The sequence below is a fragment of the Pseudophryne corroboree genome, chromosome 4 (assembly GCF_028390025.1).
Source record: "Pseudophryne corroboree isolate aPseCor3 chromosome 4, aPseCor3.hap2, whole genome shotgun sequence".
Lineage (NCBI taxonomy): Eukaryota > Metazoa > Chordata > Amphibia > Anura > Myobatrachidae > Pseudophryne > Pseudophryne corroboree.
In genome coordinates, this window is record NC_086447.1 from 582,432,699 (window position 1) to 582,447,204 (window position 14,506).

Below are 14,506 nucleotides of genomic sequence, written 5' to 3' on the forward strand. Positions count from 1 at the left end.
CGACCCCCCACCGTTCCTGAGTCCGCTTTTAAAGCCCCAGCGTCATGCTGAGGGCTTTGCAGAACCCGCGGCGGGCTTCTGTTCCTGGGAAGGAGCTGCTTGCTGCCCTCTCTTACCCTTTCCTCTGCCTCGGGGCAGATATGACTGTCCTTTTGCCCGCTTCTTATAGGACCGAAAGGACTGCGGCTGAAAAGACGGTGTCTTTTTCTGTTGGGAGGGGGTCTGAGGTAAAAAGGTGGATTTCCCGGCAGTTGCCGTGGCCACCAAATCCGATAGACCGACGCCAAATAATTCCTCCCCTTTATACGGCAATACTTCCATATGCCATTTGGAATCCGCATCACCTGACCACTGTCGTGTCCATAAACTTCTTCTGGCAGATATGGACATCGCACTTACTCTCGATGCAAGAGTGCAAATATCCCTCTGAGCATCTCGCATATAAAGAAAAGCATCCTTTAATTGCTCTAAAGTCTGTAAAATACTGTCCCTATCCAGGGTATCAATATTTTCAGTCAGGGAATCCGACCAGACCACCCCAGCACTGCACATCCAGGCTGAGGCGATGGCTGGTCGCAGTATAACACCAGTATGTGTGTATATACTTTTTAGGGTAGTTTCCAGCCTCCTATCAGCTGGATCCTTGAGGGCGGCCGTATCAGGAGACGGTAACGCCACTTGTTTTGATAAGCGTGTGAGCGCCTTATCCACCTTAGGGGGTGTTTCCCAGCGCGCCCTAACCTCTGGCGGGAAAGGGTATAATGCCAATAACTTTTTTGAAATTAGCACTTTTCTATCTGGGTTAGCCCACGCTTCATCACATACATCATTCAATTCCTCTGATTCAGGAAAAACTACAGGTAGTTTTTTCACCCCCCACATAATACCCCTTTTTGTGGTACTTGTAGTATCAGAGATATGCAAAGCCTCCTTCATTGCCGTGATCATATAACGTGTGGCCCTACTGGAAAATACGTTTGTTTCTTCACCGTCGACACTAGATTCAGTGTCCGTGTCTGGGTCTGTGTCGACCGACTGAGGTAAAGGGCGTTTTACAGCCCCTGACGGTGTCTGAGACGCCTGGGCAGGTACTAACTGGTTTGCCGGCCGTCTCATGTCGTCAACTGATTTTTGTAATGTGCTGACATTATCACGTAATTCCATAAACAAAGCCATCCATTCCGGTGTCGACTCCCTGGGGGGTGACATCACCATTACCGGCAATTGCTCTGCCTCCACACCAACATCGTCCTCATACATGTCGACACACACGTACCGAGACACAACAGACACACAGGGAATGCTCTATTGAAGACAGGACCCCACTAGCCCTTTGGGGAGACAGAGGGAGAGTTTGCCAGCACACACCCAAGCGCTATAATATATATGGGAACAACCCTATATAAGTGTTGTATCCTTATAGCAGCTTAAATATAATAATATCGCCAAAAAAAGTGCCCCCCCTCTCTGTTTTACCCTGTTTCTGTAGTGCAGTGCAGGGGAGAGTCCTGGGAGCCTTCCTCACAGCGGAGCTGAGCAGGAAAATGGCGCTGTGTGCTGAGGAGAATAAGCCCCGCCCCCTATTTCGGCGGGCTCTTCTCCGGAGTTTGTGAGATCTGGCAGGGGTTAAATACATCCATATAGCCTCAAGGGCTATATGTGATGTATTTTTTAGCCATAAAAAGGTATTATACATTGCTGCCCAGGGCGCCCCCCCAGCGCCCTGCACCCTCCGTGACCGCTGTGTGAAGTGTGCTGACAACAATGGCGCACAGCTGCAGTGCTGTGCGCTACCTCAGGAAGACTGAAAAGTCTTCTGCCGCCTGCTTCTGGACCTCTTCCATCTTCGGCATCTGCAAGGGGGGTCGGCGGCGCGGCTCCGGGACCGGACTCCATGGCTGGGCCTGTGTTCGATCCCTCTGGAGCTAATGGTGTCCAGTAGCCTAAGAAGCCAATCCATCCTGCACGCAGGTGAGTTGACTTCTCTCCCCTAAGTCCCTCGATGCAGTGAGCCTGTTGCCAGCAGGACTCACTGAAAATAAAAAACCTAAAAACTTTTTCTAAGCAGCTCTTTAGGAGAGCCACCTAGATTGCACCCTGCTCGGACGGGCACAAAAACCTAACTGAGGCTTGGAGGAGGGTCATAGGGGGAGGAGCCAGTGCACACCACCTGATCCTAAAGCTTTATTTTTGTGCCCTGTCTCCTGCGGAGCCGCTAATCCCCATGGTCCTGACGGAGTCCCCAGCATCCACTAGGACGTTAGAGAAATAAGAATTTACTTACCGATAATTCTATTTCTCGTATTCCGTAGTGGATGCTGGGAACTCCGTAAGGACCATGGGGAATAGCGGCTCCGCAGGAGACTGGGCACAAAAGTAAAAGCTTTAGGACTACCTGGTGTGCACTGGCTCCTCCCCCTATGACCCTCCACCAAGCCTCAGTTAGGATACTGTGCCCAGAAGAGCGTACACAATAAGGAAGGATTCATGAATCCCGGGTAAGACTCATACCAGCCACACCAATCACACCGTACAACCCGTGATCTGAACCCAGTTAACAGCATGATAACAGAGGAGCCTCTGGAAAGATGGCTCACAACAACAATAACCCGATTTAGTTAACAATAACTATGTACAAGTATTGCAGACAATCCGCACTTGGGATGGGCGCCCAGCATCCACTACGGACTACGAGAAATAGAATTATCGGTAAGTAAATTCTTATTTTCTCTGACGTCCTAGTGGATGCTGGGAACTCCGTAAGGACCATGGGGATTATACCAAAGCTCCCAAACGGGCGGGAGAGTGCGGATGACTCTGCAGCACCGAATGAGAGAACTCCAGGTCCTCCTCAGCCAGGGTATCAAATTTGTAGAATTTAGCAAACGTGTTTGCCCCTGACCAAGTAGCTGCTCGGCAAAGTTGTAAAGCCGAGACCCCTCGGGCAGCCGCCCAAGATGAGCCCACCTTCCTTGTGGAATGGGCTTTTACAGATTTTGGCTGTGGCAGGCCTGCCACAGAATGTGCAAGCTGAATTGTACTACAAATCCAACGAGCAATAGTCTGCTTAGAAGCAGGAGCACCCAGCTTGTTGGGTGCATACAGGATAAACAGCGAGTCAGATTTTCTGACTCCAGCCGTCCTGGAAACATATATTTTCAGGGCCCTGACTAAGTCCAGCAACTTGGAGTCCTCCAAGTCCCTAGTAGCCGCAGGTACCACAATAGGCTGGTTCAGGTGAAACGCTGAAACCACCTTAGGGAGAAATAGAGGACGAGTCCTCAATTCTGCCCTGTCCGTATGAAAAATCAGGTAAGGGCTTTTATAGGATAAAGCCGCCAATTCTGACACGCGCCTGGCTGAAGCCAAGGCCAACAGCATGACCACTTTCCATGTGAGATATTTTAAATCCACAGATTTAAGCGGTTCAAACCAATGTGATTTTAGGAACCCCAAAACTACATTGAGATCCCAAGGTGCCACTGGAGGCACAAAAGGAGGCTGTATATGCAGCACCCCCTTGACAAACGTCTGAACTTCAGGCACTGAAGCCAGTTCTTTCTGGAAGAAAATCGACAGGGCCGAAATCTGAACCTTAATGGATCCCAATTTGAGGCCCATAGACACTCCTGTTTGCAGGAAATGTAGGAATCGACCCAGTTGAAATTCCTCCGTAGGGGCCTTCCTGGCCTCGCACCAAGCAACGTATTTCCGCCAAATGCGGTGATAATGCTTTACGGTTACATCCTTCCTGGCTTTGATCAGGGTAGGGATGACTTCCTCCGGAATGCCTTTCTCTTTCAGGATCCGGTGTTCAACCGCCATGCCGTCAAACGCAGCCGTGGTAAGTCTTGGAACAGACAGGGTCCTTGCTGGAGCAGGTCCCTTCTTAGAGGTAGAGGCCATGGGTCCTCTGTGAGCATCTCTTGAAGTTCCGGGTACCAAGTCCTTCTTGGCCAATCCGGAGCCACGAGTATAGTTCTCACTCCTCTCCGTCTTATAATTCTCAATACCTTGGGTATGAGAGGCAGAGGAGGGAACACATACACTGACTGGTACACCCACGGCGTTACCAGAGCGTCCACAGCTATTGCCTGAGGGTCCCTTGACCTGGCGCAATACCTGTCCAGTTTTTTGTTGAGGCGGGACGCCATCATGTCCACCTTTGGTTTTTCCCAACGGTTTACAATCATGTGGAAGACTTCTAGGTGAAGTCCCCACTCTCCCGGGTGGAGGTCGTGCCTGCTGAGGAAGTCTGCTTCCCAGTTGTCCACTCCCGGAATGAACACTGCTGACAGTGCTATCACATGATTTTCCGCCCAGCGAAGAATCCTTGCAGCTTCTGCCATTGCCCTCCTGCTTCTTGTGCCGCCCTGTCTGTTTACGTGGGCGACTGCCGTGATATTGTCCGACTGGATCAGTATCGGCAGACCTTGAAGCAGAGGTCTTGCTTGGCTTAGAGCATTGTAAATGGCCCTTAACTCCAGAATATTTATGTGAAGTGATGTCTCCAGGCTTGACCACAAGCCCTGGAAATTTCTTCCCTGTGTGACTGCTCCCCAGCCTCTTGGGGAGGCTGGTGTCACCAGGACCCAGTCCTGAATGCCGAATCTGCGGCCCTCTAGAAGATGAGCACTCTGCAACCACCACAGGAGAGACACCCTTGTCCTTGGGGACAGGGTTATCCGCTGATGCATCTGAAGATGCGATCCGGACCATTTGTCCAGCAGGTCCCACTGAAATGTTCTTGCGTGGAATCTGCCGAATGGGATTGCTTCGTAGGAAGCCACCATTTTTCCCAGGACCCTCGTGCATTGATGCACTGATACTTGTCCTGGTTTTAGGAGGTTTCTGACTAGCTCGGATAACTCCCTGGCTTTCTCTTCCGGGAGAAACACCTTTTTCTGGACTGTGTCCAGGATCATTCCTAGGAATAGAAGACGTGTCGTCGGGATCAGCTGCGATTTTGGGATATTGAGAATCCAACCGTGCTGCCGCAGCACTACTTGAGATAGTGCTACTCCAACTACCAACTGTTCCCTGGATCTTGCCCTTATCAGGAGATCGTCCAAGTAAGGGATAATCAAAACTCCTTTCTTTCGAAGGAGTATCATCATTTCGGCCATTACTTTGGTAAAGACCCGGGGTGCCGTGGACAATCCAAACGGCAGCGTCTGAAACTGATAGTGGCAGTTCTGTACCACAAACCTGAGGTACCCTTGATGAGAAGGGTAAATTGGGACATGGAGGTAAGCATCCTTGATGTCCAGAGACACCATATAATCCCCTTCTTCCAGGTTCGCGATCACTGCTCTGAGTGACTCCATCTTGAATTTGAACCTCTTTATGTAAGTGTTCAAAGATTTTAGATTTAAAATAGGTCTCACCGAGCCGTCCGGCTTCGGTACCACAAACAGAGTGGAATAATACCCCTTTCCCTGTTGCAGGAGGGGTACCTTGATTATCACCTGCTGAGAATACAGCTTGTGAATGGCTTCCAATACCGCCTCCCTGTCGGAGGGAGACGTCGGTAAAGCAGACTTTAGGAAACGGCGAGGGGGAGACGTCTCGAATTCCAATTTGTACCCCTGAGATACCACCTGAAGGATCCAGGGGTCCACTTGTGAGTGAGCCCACTGCGCGCTGAAATTCTTGAGATGGGCCCCCACCGTACCCGAGTCCGCTTGTAAAGCCCCAGCGTCATGCTGAGGACTTGGCAGAAGCGGGAGAGGGCTTCTGTTCCTGGGAACTGGCTGTCTGCTGCAGCCTTTTTCCTCTTCCTCTGCCACGGGGCAGAAATGAGGAGCCTTTTGCCCTCTTACCCTTATGGGGCCGAAAGGACTGCGCCTGATAATACGGCGTCTTCTTATGTTGAGAGGCTACCTGGGGTAAAAATGTGGATTTCCCAGCAGTTGCCGTGGCCACCAGGTCTGATAGACCTACCCCAAATAACTCCTCCCCTTTATAAGGTAATACTTCCATATGCCTTTTGGAATCCGCATCACCTGACCACTGCCGCGTCCATAACCCCCTTCTGGCAGAAATGGACAGCGCACTTACTCTTGATGCCAGTCGGCAAATATCCCTCTGTGCATCACGCATATATAAAAAGGCATCTTTTAAATGCTCTATAGTCAGTAATATACTATCCATATCCAGGGTATCAATATTTTCAGTCAGGGAATCCGACCAAGCCACCCCAGCACTGCACATCCAGGCTGAGGCGATTGCTGGTCGCAGTATAACACCAGTATGTGTGTATATACATTTTAGGATATTTTCCTGCTTTTTGTCAGCAGGTTCCTTAAGGGCGGCCGTATCAGGAGACGGTAGTGCCACCTGTTTTGACAAGCGTGTGAGCGCTTTATCCACCCTAGGGGGTGTTTCCCAACGTGCCCTATCCTCTGGCGGGAAAGGGTATGATGCCAATAACTTTTTAGGAATTAACAGTTTTTTATCGGGGGAAACCCACGCTTCATCACACACTTCATTTAATTCATCAGATGCAGGAAAAACTACGGGTAGTTTTTTCTCACCAAACATAATACCCTTTTTAGTGGTACTTGTACTATCAGAAATGTGTAAAACATCTTTCATTGCCTCAATCATGTAACGTGTGGCCCTACTGGAAGTCACATTCGTCTCTTCACCGTCGACACTGGAGTCAGTATCCGTGTCGGCGTCTGTATCTGCCATCTGAGGTAACGGGCGTTTTAGAGCCCCTGATGGTCTTTGAGACGCCCCGACCGGCACAAGCTGAGTAGCCGGCTGTCTCATGTCATCAACTGTCTTTTGTAAAGAGCTGACACTATCACGTAAATCCTTCCATAAGCCCATCCACTCAGGTGTCGACTCCCTAGGGGGTGACATCACCATTACAGGCAATTGCTCCGTCTCCACATCATTTTCCTCCTCATACATGTCGACACAATCGTACCGACACACAGCACACACACAGGGAATGCTCTGATAGAGGACAGGACCCCACTAGCCCTTTGGGGAGACAGAGGGAGAGTATGCCAGCACACACCAGAGCGCTATATATATATATATATATATATATATATATATATATATATATATATATATATATATATATATATATATATAGGGATAACCTTATATAAGTGTTTTTCCCCTTATAGCTGCTGTTATGTTAATACTGCGCCTAATTAGTGCCCCCCTCTCTTGTTTTACCCTTTTCTGTAGTGCAGGACTGCAGGGGAGAGTCAGGGAGACGTCCTTCCAGCGGAGCTGTGAGGGAAAATGGCGCCAGTGTGCTGAGGAGATAGGCTCCGCCCCCTTTTCGGCTGACTTTTCTCCCGCTTTTTGCTGTATTCTGGCAGGGGTTAAAATACATCCATATAGCCCTGGGGGCTATATGTGATGTATTTTCGCCAGCCAAGGTGTTTTTATTGCTGCTCAGGGCGCCCCCCCCCCCAGCGCCCTGCACCCTCAGTGACCGGAGTGTGAAGTGTGCCTGAGGAGCAATGGCGCACAGCTGCAGTGCTGTGCGCTACCTTGGTGAAGACTGATGTCTTCTGCCGCCGATTTTCCGGACCTCTTCTTGCTTCTGGCTCTGTAAGGGGGCCGGCGGCGCGGCTCTGGGACCGGACTCCGAGGCTGGGCCTGTGTTCGGTCCCTGTGGAGCTAATGGTGTCCAGTAGCCAAGAAGCCCAAGCTGGCTGCAAGCAGGCAGGTTCGCTTCTTCTCCCCTTAGTCCCTCGATGCAGTGAGCCTGTTGCCAGCAGGTCTCACTGAAAATAAAAACCTAAAACTAAACTTTTTCCTAGAAACTCAGGAGAGTCCTAGAATGCACCCTTCTCGGCCGGGCACAAAAATCTAACTGAGGCTTGGAGGAGGGTCATAGGGGGAGGAGCCAGTGCACACCAGGTAGTCCTAAAGCTTTTACTTTTGTGCCCAGTCTCCTGCGGAGCCGCTATTCCCCATGGTCCTTACGGAGTTCCCAGCATCCACTAGGATATCAGAGAAATTTTTATTTTGTTGTTGTGGTCACGCCTTTGGGCTCATGGTGCTATAATCGTACTGCATGTCTAGGAACCTAATCTCCACTCCAAGGTTCACCTACACGCCAGCCCCTACAACTGAGGTTTCCATCAGTCAGCCTCAGCTCTCAGTTGACAGAAGGTAGCCCAAGGTGGGTCATTTTGCACCCCCGTTGCTACAGTCCCACTAGGGGGTAAGGAAACCCCAGAACCTGAACCCTCAGCTGCTATGTTATCCTCAAATGTGTCTGTAGCGTCAACACCACGCAATGTGGGATCAGCCCCAGCTCCGTTGCCCTTTGTAGCTGACATAATCAAAAGCTCAATGCAGGGCAACACAGCACAATATCAGCAGCACAATACCCGACAAGAATCCCCTGTGCAGCTGTATCAACACAAACAGGAAATTCAAGAGGTATATGGTGACTACAAATCACAGAGAAAAATACACACTGAGTATATCCTGTGAACTGTCTATATTAAGATAAACCTGACACACTTAGCCCCCTCAGGTTATAGAATACAGGGATAGCAAACGGAGTGAGATACACGAAATGGAGGCCACGCAGCAGCTATAAGCACACACACAGAGTCACAGTTTGTACAATGCAGAAATTATGACATGCAAAAAAACTGCACTGGACTAGCAATACAGAGTAGTACTATGAATAGCTATACACTTAATTAGATATAACAATGCACAGTAAAGACTGGATGTATATCACAGGGTACTTGTACTAAATAACCCTGACTAAATGCACTTTTTCTTAACTAACACTGTCAGCAGACATGTAGAATACTTAAGTGTCCTGTAAAATGCACAGCGCTGACATGCAGGCGGCTTTACAGAGGAGGATTTGCTCAAACAGTCCCAGGAACAGTGCTGCTCTGTGTAATGGCGCCCAAACACTGACAGGGAGTGAGGGAGAGAGAGAGATGCAGCTCCAGGGCGGGAACATTTACTCTAAATGGCGCCCTGGGGCTGGGGGAGGGGATACAGGTCAAAGCCTTATCCCCCTGCTGGACTTAACCACCAGGTACTGGGGGCTTAATAAAACGTTTTTTCGAAAGAAAAATCGACCTGTGCCCATGCCCTGGCGGTCTAGTGGGGTCCCTGTACTGCCACAGTGACCACGCCAGCGCGCGTGCGGTGGCCCGCCTCCCACCGGCCGTGCGGGATCGCGATTTACAGTGGGTCCCGTTGAGAGGACCCCTTACCTCCTCCCTATATTGCGGCCACGCGACCCGGGAGAACAGCGGACGTGTGTGTGACTAACATTAGAAGAAAACCGGAGCCTCCGCTGTAGGTACCCGGCAACCAGGGCGCGGGAGTGTACAGCGCCACTGGGGGAGGTGATGGAGCTGCAGCAGGAGATATCTCACTGACATCTAACACTGCTAGTGTCTCTGCTGAAGCCCTTGAAATCTTCAATTTTATTTAAAAGCTTCTTTTAGGGCAGCTGGAGCAGCCCCCCTGTTAAGTGCCTGCATACTGCATGGCACCAACTACAAAACTGAGCTCCTGTGCATGGAGGCGGGGTTATAGAGGAGGCGGCGCTAGGCATTCTAGGAACAGTCAAAGCTTTGAGCCTGTTGGTGCCTCGGATCAAGATCCCACTCTACACCCCAATGTCATGCCCTGTGGAGCCCAGTGTACCCAGCAGCAGAAAATAGGATTTTAATTACCTACTGGTAAATCCTTTTCTCGTAGTCCATAGAGAATACTGGGGTTCCATTTAGTACCATGGGGTATAGACTGGTCCACTAGGAGCCATGGGCACTTTAAGAATTTGATAGTGTGGGCTGGCTCCTCCCTCTATGCCCCGCCTAAGATAAGAGGCCTGCAGAAGGGCATTGTATATGGCCATGAGTTCCAGGATGTTGATTGGAAGGATGACTTCCTGACTTGACCATCTTCCTTGAAACTGCACCGCCTGGGTGACTGCTCCCCAACCTCAGAGGCTTGTGTCCGTGGTTAACAGGACCCAGTCCTGAATGTCGAACCTCCAACCCTTGACGAGGTGAGAGGTCTGTAGCCACCACAGAAGGGAGATCCTGGCTTTTGGCGACAGATAAATTCTCTGGTGCGTGTGAAGATGCGATCCGGAACATTTGTCCAACAGATCGAGCTGGAAGGGTCTTGCGTGAAACGTTCCGTATTGAAGCGACTCGTAAGAGGCCACCATTTTTCCCAGAAGGTGAATGCATAGATGAACGGATATCCAGGTTGGCTTCAGGACATCCCGAACCATCGACTGGATTACCAATGCCTTTTTCAACGGAAGGAACACTTTCTGCGACTTCGTGTCCAGTATCATTCCCAGGAATGGGAGTCTTCATGTTGGCTCTAGGTGAGATTTCGGAAGGTTCAGAATCCACCCGTGATCCTGGAGAAGTTTGGTTGAGAGGCCAATGCTGTCCAGCAACATCTCACTGGACGGCGCCTTTACCAGAAGATCGTCCAGGTACGGAATTATGTTCACTCACTGTTTGCGGAGTACAAACATCATCTCTGCCATAACTTTATTGAACACCCTCGATGCCGTGGAGAGATCAAATGGCAGCGCCTGGAACTGGTAGTGACAGTCCTGTAGTGCAAACCGTAGATAAGCCTGATGAGGCAGCCAGATCGGAATGTGAAGGTATGCATCCTTGATATCCAGAGACACTAGGAATTCCCCTTCCTCCAGACCTGAGATCACCGCTCTCAGAGACTCCATCTTGAACTTGAACACTCTTAAGAACGGGTTCAAGGACTTGAGGTTCAGAATTGGTCGTACCGAACCGTCCGGTTTCGATACTACAAACAAGCTGGAGTAGAATTCCCCTGTTGATGTGTAGATGAGGTGGAACTGGAACAATGACTTGAGTATGTACCAGTTTTTGGATGGCCTGCTGTAAAGTTATACTTGCCTCTTGTGAAGCTGGTAAGCCTGATTTGAAGAATCTGTGAGGTGGGAGCTCTTGCAACTCCAGTCTGTAGCCCTGGGAAATAAGATCTATGACCCAGGGATCCCGGCACGAACGTGACCAGATGTGACTGAAGAATTTTAGTTGGGCTCCCACCTGACAGACCTCGCGGTCCACCATCATGCTGAAGGCTTTGAGGAAGCAGAGCCTGATCTCTGTTCCTGAACACCTGCATTTGCTGGTTTGCGTGGTTTACCTTTGAGGCCATAGAAGCACCTCTGGATTTTCCCTTAAACTTAGCCGTCCGAAAGGACTGTAAATTTGAAGCTGAATAAGCTTTCCTGGCTGGGGGAGCTGCGGAAGGAAGATGCGTAGACTTACCCGCAGTAGCTTTGGAGATCCATTTGTCTAGTTCGTCTCCAAACAAGGCCTCTCCTGTGAATGGTAGGCCTTCCACGCCTTTTCTGGAGTCCGCATCAGCAGTCCACTGGCGTAGCCACAAGCCCCTGCGTGCTGCCATAGCGGTGGTGCGTAGATTAAGCAAACCAATCTCTTTTATGGCTTCCACCAAAAAGTCTTGTATATGCAGCAGGAGTAAAACAACATCCCCCCTAGACAAGGAATCTAACCAATTAGGTTACCTGACCATTTAGCAATGGATTTTGTGATCCATGCACATGCAATAGTGGGTCTCTGGGCCACTCAAGCAGCTGTGTACAATGATTCGAGTGTAGTATCAATTTTATGAAAAGCCGTAACTTTTAGGGAAGCTGCACCAGGGACAGGCAATACAATTTTTCTTGACAGCCTAGAGACTGATGCGTCCACTATCTGTGAATTTTCCCATTTTTTCCTATACTCCAGAGGAAAAGGAAAAGATTAGAGCAACCTTTTAGGGATTTGAAATTTCTTATCACGATTAACCCACGGGTCTTCAAACAGAGTATTCAATTCCCTTGACGCAGGAAAAGTGACTGAGAACTTCTTTTTTACATTAAAATAAGATTCCTCTGACACTTTATCAGGAATTTGCAGAACATCTCCGATAGCCTCTATAAGAGCCTCTGTTCTCTGTGACAGAGTAGCATCCACCCCCTCCAAATCCACCTCACCCTCCTCCATGTCTGACCAGTCAGCGTCAGACTGCAGGATATGGGCCAGAGATCGTTTTTGCAGACAAATGGGAGGGGACTGAGACACTGGCTTGTAGACTGAGTCTCTATTCATAAACTCATCCACAGTCTGTCTTAAATATTGCGTCTCTTTCTCATTGCGGGATAGTTTTGTAGAAATATTTGAGATAATTCCCTTAATGGAATTAACCCATTTCAGTTCAGCCCCGCTATTCTGGGAAGGTGCAGTGCCCTGAGTACCCAGTAGTGAGCCCCCTGGTGAAGAGGAACACTCCGCTGTACAAGGAACACACTCTTTGCTTGACATAATGTAAATGTGACAGCACGCACACACAAAAAGATTAAGCACAATTAATCCACAAAGAGCCCTTCAGGGAGACACAGTTATTTGGAGCCAGCCCCCACTGTGCTCTTATCGCCGATTACAAGCTTACCCTGGTCGCAGACTATGTACCCTGATAGAGGACTTAGTACACTAATAATCGCCCCCCCCCCCCCCCCCCCCTGCTATGACCCCCTGGTACTGCTGAGGTAATCTGGAGTAACACCGGAGGAGCTGCGCATCCCTGTCAGTCAGCGTCTGTTGTCCACTGCAGAGGGAAAATGGTGCTGGTGAGCTGCTGGATCCTCTCATAGTGAAGCCCCACCCCTATCGACCCGGTCGAGGCCTGCGCTCCTGCCTTGGCACCTGCCCTGGTGGTAGAGCTCCGGTCTCCCAATGGCGGTCAGGTCCAGCACTCCCACTCCAGCAGTAGTGCTCTGGTCTCCCATCCGGCAGTAGACCTCCTGCCCTGGCAGTTGAGGCCTGCTGCAGATCTCCTTCGAACCGCGCCAAAGGTCAAGGTCTGCACTCCCACCGTGGTGGTCGAGGCTGTGCTCTTGCCCCTGCCTCCCACTACAGTGGTAGAAAGCTGGCCTCCCACCCCGGTGTTAGAGCTCCGGACTCCCGCTGGCAGTCAAGGCCACTGCTCCCGCCCCTACGGTAGAGCTCCGGTCTCACGACCAGCAGTCAAGACAGTCACTTCCGTCCATGCAGTAGAGTTCTAGCCTCCCACCGGTAGTTAAAGTCTGCGCTCCCGCCCTGGTGGTAGAGCCTTGGTCTCCCATCTCAGCGATAGAGCTCCGGTCTCCCAACGGCAGTCGGGGTCGGCACTCCCACTTTAGCAGTAGTGCTCTCTCCCGTCCGGCAGTAGAGCTCCTGCCCTGGCAGTCGGGCCTGCGGCAGTAGAGCTCCGTTGAACCGCGCCAGAGATCATGATCTGCCCCTCACACCGTGGCGGTCGAGGCTGCGCTCTTGCCCCAACCTCCCACTACAGTGGTAGAGAGCTGGCCTCCCACACCGGCGGTAGAGCTTCGGACTCCCGCTGGCAGTCAAGGCCAGTTGAGACCATCGCTTCAGTCCCTGCAGTAGATCTCTAGCCTCACACCGGCGGTTAAGGTCTGGGCTCCTGGCAGTGCTACAGCCTCCTGCCGGTAGTTGAGGCCTATGCTCCCATCCCAGCAGTAGAATGCCGGCCTCCCGTCATTTGAGGCCATAATGCCCGTCCCGGTGGTAGAGTGCCACCGTCCTGCCAATGGTCAAGGATGGCACTCCCGCACAGGTGATCCACTTGTATTTTGCTTCAAAATGGTAAAATATAGTGCTTGTGCCCACTTTGCAAGCCAGTTTTAGGACCATGGGCCAGGCAAAATACAAGTGGGTCATATGTAAATGGCCACCATCTGTTGGTTTCAAGTGTCAAATTTGTGGCTCAAGTCTATTTAACCCTTGCAAAATTACAGCTACTTATTCCAAATGGTAAAATATGGTGCATGGGCCCACTTTGCCAGCTTACCCCATACTCCAAAACAGTGTTGGGCCATGCAAAATACAAGTGGGTCATTTATTAGTGACCACCCTCTGTTGGTTTAAAGCAGGGGTGGGGAACTTTGGCCCTCCAGCTGTTGTTCAACAACATATTCCAGTATGGTTGCGTCTAGATTCTCTTCGCGCTAAGGACCTTTCCCATAACCCCCTGGGTCCATGTCACAATCTATTTGGAATAGAAAAGTGTGGCGAGCGGAGCGGAGCGAGACACCGAGCCCGATGCGTGGTGAGCGAAGCGAGCCCGTGAGGGGTCCAATGCTGCATAGAAAAAAAAAATACCCTAAACGAACGGAGAACGAAGGAAACATTTAGGAGCTGTAAGGGCGGAAGTTGTCTCCTGCCCACTCGTTTTGTCACGTCCAGGTCCTTTGCACGAAGGCAACATAAACACACACAACCATTCCAGTATGCCCTGCAACAGTTTTAGCATGGCCAAATAGCAAAACTGTAGCAGGGGATGCTGGAATGTGTATTTCAACAACAGCTGGAGGGCCAAAGGTTCCCCACCCCTGGTTTACAGTGTCAAATTTATGGCCCAAGACTAGTTAACCCTTTCACAACTAAAGATATGTATTGAAAATGTACAATAA

The 14,506-nt window shown here is 50.4% G+C and overlaps 1 protein-coding gene across 1 annotated transcript in view; it reads right to left on the reverse strand.

Moving 5' to 3' along the window:
• The window catches only part of PPIL4 (peptidylprolyl isomerase like 4), a 209,578-nt gene that overhangs the window by 194,322 nt on the left and 750 nt on the right, over window positions 1-14,506 (reverse strand). The window lies entirely within an intron of this gene.